A 7,372-nucleotide genomic window follows, 5' to 3' on the forward strand; every position below is an offset into this window, starting at 1 on the left:
GGGCATCCATCCGTCCCTCCGTCCGCCCACCCGCCCTTGCATCCCTCCGTCTTTCCACCCGTCGCTCCGTCCGTGCCTCGCAGTCCCGCCGCGGCGGAGGGAGGGGGGGGAAGCAGCAAGGGATGTCCTGTATCCCCCTTCCCAGATCGGTGTTTCATCTCCACGTTCTTCTTCATCCAGACTTTTTCCCTCCATCCTTCCCCCAGTCGGGACTCAGGGCGGGTGGTTGCACTGCCGCGCTCCGGGTGTCCCACCGGCTCCAGCCCCTTCGTGATCTCCCTGCCCGGGGGCTCTCCTGGCTTCAGCCCACGCCGGGGGAATGTCACCCGCGCTGCCTCCCCAGGCCCCTCAGTGCCTCCTGGTGTCGACCCCCTCTCAGCCACTTCCAGCACTGGCAGGGGTCACCCTTGGTCATCCTTCTTACTGCCTTTATACCAAACCAAACGAAAGCAGGAGATCTTAGGCTGAGAAAGTTGGAGGTGTTCAGTTTGGAGAAGAGAAGCTTCAGGGAGATGTTCGAGACCCTAACAGTACCTAAATGGGGTTTACAAAAAGGAAAGAGAGCAAATTTTATACGGGCAGATAGTGTTAGGACAGAGGAGAATGGTTTCAAACTAAAAGAGGAGAGATTTAGATTTGATATTAGGGAGAAATTCTTCCCTGTGAGGGTGGTGAGGCCCTGGCACAGGTTGCCCAGAGAAGCTGGGGCTGCCACATCCCTGGGAGTGTTCAACACCAGCTTGGATGGGGCTTGGAGCAACCTGGGATAGTGGAAGGCATCCCTGCCCACAGCAGGGGGTTGGAACGAGATGAGCTTTAAAGTTCCTTCCAAACCAAACCTTTGTGTGATTCTATGATTCACTGCAACATCCCAGTGTTTGTAAAGGGTTTGCTCTGATTGGACTGGCATCAAAGTTGAAGGGCTCTTTCCTCCCTAAATCTGCCTGGGAAGCAAAAGGGGTCCTTTGGGGCCACTTGCCCTTAGGGACAGATCTCTGCAAAATCCTCCTGTGGCTTTGCAGACTGGGCAGTGGCCAACAAGGGCAGCTGCTCAGCAAAGGATGGGAATTGAAATGTGTCCAGCAAGCAGCCACTGAGCCAAAGAGAAAAAATCTTTGGCAATATTAAGCACCTTAAATTTACAAAGATTTTTTTTCCCCACAGTAAATAAATCTGATCTGCATAAAACCCATTAATGCTTATTGGATAAAATACATAAAACCATTCCTCAGTCAGGTTTCCTCTCCCCAGGGAGTGTTTCATTACTTCCTCCATCTAAGTAGGAAATCATGCAATCTTACCTGCAAAGGCTCATTACTCCAGCCTAAAAGATAAGAAACAGAAGTCTCAGCTCTTTCTGATGAAAAGGCGATATTTTAAACCCTCTCGAGTATTGCCTGAGAACCTCAGATGCACCTCTATAAAATGGAGGCGATTTTATGAGCCTCCAGTGCTCTGGTTAAAAGAGAGGAGTGATCTACACTCTGCCCAGAAAGGGGTGACTTGGTTCCCTGGCTCTGGGAAAAGGTTTTCAGCTGTGAAGCCTGATCTGATGGTTGTGCATTTTTCCAGGCCAGAGTTAGACCCCTTGGTCTAACTCCTCCTCCACCAGCTATTGCAATTTTTTGCCAAGGGAAGGCTTAAAGCTCTTTAAAAATGGAATTAAAAGAGGAGGGGAATCAAGCAAAGGCATTGCCAGCTGCTGAGTCCCCTGAAAACAGCAGCCAGTTGCAATTTCTCTGTGAAGAACAGCAAAGATCCCACGGGGTAGCAGAGGCAAGCCCCTGGGTGTAGGCTCCTGCCTTGCCTCCACGTGCTAGACTGCTGTTTTGGGAATGGCAAGGTCCCTTTCACTCACAAAGCTGGTTAACAGATGCATGAGCTTCTCTCCCAGGCACCTCAAGGAGCAGGAGCCCCAGATCCTCAGAAGAGCATCTTTCCCCAGGAGCACAGGGCTGCCTGTCCTGGGATGAGCTCACCAGGACCATGTTCCTGTTATAACCTTCCAGAATGAGGGTTGATGTCCTTGAGACACCAAACCCTGTACTATATCCAGCAGAAGTTTGTTGAACCCAAAATGTTGGAAATTAACTTGACAAAGATTTTTCCCAGTGAAATGTTTCCCTGGAGATTAAGCAAACAGGGAGTGAGGAGGGACAACCAGCTGTGGGGGGTCAGGGTGAGTGTGGGGAGGGATGGGGCAGCCCCACTACCATGCTGTGCCCAGCACTGACATGTCCAGGGTCCCACAAGTCACATGCAGGCAAATTCACTAGTTTTATCTACCACTGCTGGTTTACTTCCTCCCCATCTGTCCCTCCCAGTCCAGCTGCCTCCTCGTTCTTCTTCAGTGCATCTTTATTCATTATTCCTCTCCAACAGGACTTTCTGTACTGACTAAGCCTTCAATTAGCTTCTAGAATCTGTTTGAGAGCAGTTCAAGTGTTGCAAAGAAATATTTAAATACACTTGGCTATCAGACTGTGACAAACCTATTTGTGAATAACCAGTGCTTTGATTTGCACTTGTTTTAACCTCTGCTTCCAGACGGATGTTTAGTTTGAAATGAAATCCATGGGCAGTGGACTCTCCGCACACTCATACAAATGCTCTAAAATCAATCACGTAGAAAATTGCACTTACACAAATGTACCCTTCTGTACACATTTCAGACATAACAGCTGCTCCACCGAAAGGGAGGAAGCCAAAGACATACACTAAGCCAAATGAAGAAATCTTCAGCAATAATAAACATCTATTATTTAAAAACCTTTTCCTCTATAAACAAAACTGAAGGCTGAAGTGACTGAATCATTAAGACCATAAATATTTTTCACTTTGTTCTGTGAGCTGCACAGAAAGGCCAGGAGAGCTTCTGGAGAAAAAACCCCTTTCCACCTCTCTAGGAATAGTTTCAAGGCAAATAATCAACAACATAGAACTAAAAGTGGTTTCTTTGTATTTGTCTGCCATATTAAATTTCCACTATCCTCATAATAGTATGATCTCTAATTCCCAAAATAAAAAGTTATAGTGATGTTTGGTGACCCTCACATTCCTGCAACAGGCTGAATCTCCATTTCATTTGGAGCTCTACTTAATGGTGATTTCAGGTTGAATGTCTTTTCACCCAGAGAAGCCTCTGCTCTTGTTCTCACAGACACTGAGAAAAAGCACTGAAAATAGCTCTGAGCATCCTTGTTGTGCTTTTGTGTGAAACTCAGCAGAATTTATTCAGAAGAATAAATAGGTGACCCTTCATTCAATTCACTCCTGGGTGTTTCTGAAATGCCAGGGGGAGGGATCGCTGCCATGGCTGGAGGCACAGTCCTGCACGGGACACAGCAATCAGAGCAGCTCCAGCACAAATGAGGCTGAAGCAAACACGTGGTCCAGAGAGGTTGACACAGAATATCACAGAGCAATATTCCTGGTGACTGCAGTGCTGACAGCCAGTCATGCCATGACATGCCTGGCTTGGGCTGGGAGTGCAGAGGAGTCACTTACTGGTGGGAAAGGACAGTAACCACAAGCCTGTCCATGCACTGGTGTGAAATACATCCCATCTCATCCCACACTCTCACTTTGTTCCCTGTTTTCACTATCCATACTAGCATCAGGGGAATATATTTCCCTTCTGTGTCTTTTTAGTTCTTTTGGAACAACTTCTTCACCCCAAATGCTCCCGCATTTACCTTTTGGGTCTATTTTCCATGTCCAATGTGTTAACGATGTGGCAGATGGTCCTTCACACCATGCTCTTGCTTTCACACATCAGTCTCATAAAAATATCCCGATAAAGATCACATAATCCTCTTCATTTCCCTTTGCAGACAGCTCCATTTGACGTGTCCAGAGTGTGCTGGAAAAGGAAGAGAGCTAATCCCACTTGCCTCTACCACACACAGCAGGGAATTAATGGGATTTATGATCCAGCTCCACACAAAACTGTGTCCAAAAGGCCCTCTATATGTTTAAAGTGTTATTATTATGTACAGTAACATACTAATAAAATAGTAAAATACATATATGTACAGTAACATGCAGTAACATACATAACAGGGCAGGTTGGAGGCGGCTCTGAGCAACCTGGTCTAGTGGAAGGCGTCCCTGCAGGTTGGTTGGAACAAGATGATCCTAGACCAGGTGTTACAAATTGGTTTAAACACAGAAGAGCGAGGAAAACTAGGTCTCTGTAAATAAAATGGATAAATATACCCCAAAACTTGATTAGTACCAACGAGGCTAGATGTTGGTGCCAAAAACTTGATATGTTTTATTTAATAGTAAAGGAGGCAAAGAGAAAGAAAGAGAAAAGAAAAAAATAAAGAAATAGAAAATGAGGTGTGCGGGGTGGGGGGACAGGGAGAGAGTGACAGGGTAGAGACAGATCACCCTTTTGAGGGTCCCAACGACGTCTTGTGGCTTCCTTCCATCTGGTCTTCTTGGTGGTGTGGGTCCCCCGCTGCCCGCCATCCAAAAGGAAAGAATCCAATGGATTAATTATGTTTGGGCCAGGTGGGAACGCCCATGTGCCTCCCCTGGGGAGGGCAAGTTTGACACTGTCCCTTGCAACACTTTGGATCTGTTGCATCATGTTGCAGTGCTCTGGTGCAGGGTCCTTGTCTCCAGCCCAAGATCCTTTTGCAAGCCTATCTCTGCAAAACTGATGCCATCTTGTGGTGGAAAAAAACCTCCCTCTCCTGAGGGTTTCAGTCTCCCATAGTGGCCAAAATTGATGCCTTGGGTTTTAACTTTTATATTTTTCAAGTCCTGTACTGCCTGGTGTGTAACTCTGAAGTTTCTTGTGGCCTCTTGACTACTGTTCTCTCATGCTGGTTAGGCATAACAAGCCTCTCTAGGTTTCCACCTCAAGGACACCAGACCCCAAAATGTGTAAACTAAAAGCCTCTGAAGGGGGACAAACTTGGTGTAATTACATCATTAACTGAGGTTATAATTGGACAATTAACCCTGATATGCAAATGAACCAAACTTATAAAAGTGTGAAGAATTCGTGACTCGGGATCCATCTTGGGTGTAGCCTTTGGCCTGCCCAGGGTGTACCTTGGAGGCCCTTTGAATAAATACCTACCTTTGTTCCCTTATTCTTGTCTAGTCTCTGCTTTTAGGTGGCCTCTCAAGGCATCAGTAGCCCTGGTGCTGTGGTCTCCAACCCAAAGGTGCTAAGCTTGATCCCTGTGTGAATGTATTCTTCTTCCCCCAGCCCAGACCTGAGTCACTTATTCCATCAACGAGCAGTGCAGGGCCTAAGTCAGGGTGTGGTAGTCTTCTCTGCAGCTTTTATACAGTTTTGTTATAATAGGCAAAAGTCTTTCCTGAACATGTTTTAGCCATAAATTATAACATTTCAACTGATTCTTGATAGCTGTTTCAGAGATGTTTATTCCTCCAGCCGCATGGCCGGAGCTCTGCCGAGGAACTGTTCAATCACAGGACCAAGGGTCCTTCTGCCCGCGCAGGGAACACAAACCAACCAATGGGAACGAGGCTGAGCAGGGGCAGGGAAACCCCGTGTCTGTGCCCTCAGGGCCCCTCTGCCAGGGCTACACGGCAGGGGAGGGACCCCAACACCTCACCCGTTTTATTTTAATAAAAGGAGAGTGAAAACAACTGGATAAACATAACAAGAACAGTTTCAAAACAAAACAAGCCACCCTCCTGAGTCTTTAAATGTCCAATCAGATTCTGTGGAACATCTTAGGGCTGACAGAAGGGAGACAGGACTCTCTGAGCATGCTTTGTGGGGAAACTGAGGCAGGAGAGGGTTTAACTTCTTCCCTCCCCCTTTTCATCCCCCACTCGGCATTGGAAAGGGATTTTTGGGGAAACAATTGGCAAAAGCATGGTTTTGTGAGGGAAACCATGGATGAAAAAACGGATTGGGAATACACTGGGGGTAATAGGACATAGGGTAAAAGGGAAAGGTGGGATTAGGAAAGGGAAACTGTAGGGGGGGCTTACAATGGAGATATTGTCTAATATGACTACGATTTTTTGCATATATACTGCCTTTTACAGAAACACCATCAGGCCCAGTGACCTGCGATGCTTGTAACCCTTTTCTACCTCGTATAATTTTGAATTCCACGACTTCTCCATCTCCCAAGCTTGGGATGCATTTTTCAGGGTTATTCTTTTTAATAGCAGTTCTATGCACGAATATGTCTTGCTGGTTGTCACACCTTGTTATAAAACCATAATTTTGCTTAACATTATACCATTTTACTATCCCTAAGATCTTAGTTACTATGATCTTTTCCTTTTTCCGAGTGGCTGCTGTTTTCTGTCTCGCTGCGTCTGTGCTCTCTCCTTTGGTCGCTCCCGTGTTGGAATTGTCGGGGCTGCTGGTGCCTGCGCGCTCTTCCCGGGGTCGCGTTCGGGGCTGTGCGGGCCGGGCCGGGCCGCGCCGCTCAGTTCTCCGTGCGTCGACAACCCCCCCATGCCCTGCTCTTGCACGCATTTTGGGTAGGTGCAGCTCCGCTCCACTGCCGCCAGCCATCGCCCACGTGCCACTCCTCTCATGGGGCTCGCTCCACCACGCGCTGTGCAGGCCCGGGTGGGCATTGCTGGGTTGCGCTGCTCCCGCTGCGCCTCACTCCACTGCTGACACTGCAGCTCGCGTCACTCCACCCACACGCGGGAACTGCCTCGCTGCTGCTTGCAGAGTGCTCGGTCCATGTGGCCGAGGTCGCACAGTCCCTGAGCCAGGCTTCCCTTCGCCAAGACACAGCTGACATTGCTCAACAGTCTCAGTAATTAAATAATATTCACGAAAATATTCTTCCATTGGCATATATTTTGACTCAAAAATTAACTGTGTCCAAACAATGTTCCGAAAGTCTTTGGTAAGAATTAAATCCCAAGAAACATAGAAAAAGTTCTTAAACAACCATGCCAGGAAGTGTTTCAGTTCTTTTTGAGCTTGAGTTAAGCTAAAATTTACAAATCATTGTTCAAGAACCTTTTCAAGTTTAAGATAAATGTCCATATGCAGCTCTGAGAGCCAAGAGTCTTCCCACGGTTCCTCCATAGTTTAGATATGGAATAGCAAAACAAAAGAAGAAGAGAAATCCAGAGTTTACTCACAAATCAGTTGCTGTCCTTAGGGATCGGGGATCGTTCTGCCCTCAATTCTCCACCATTTGTTAAAGTGCGGATACTTTAACATGCGTATCAAACAAGGAGGCCGTGGAAAAGAAATATATATGGACTGATTCTTGATAGCTGTTTCAGAGATGTTTATTTCTCCAGACGCATGGCCGGGGCTCTGCCGAGGAACCCTCACCATCTGGACCAAGGGTCCTTGCCCACGCAGGGAAACACAAACCAACCAATGGGAACGAGGCTG

This window comes from Corvus brachyrhynchos, unplaced genomic scaffold (assembly GCF_000691975.1).
Source record: "Corvus brachyrhynchos isolate BGI_N302 unplaced genomic scaffold, ASM69197v1 scaffold54, whole genome shotgun sequence".
NCBI lineage: Eukaryota > Metazoa > Chordata > Aves > Passeriformes > Corvidae > Corvus > Corvus brachyrhynchos.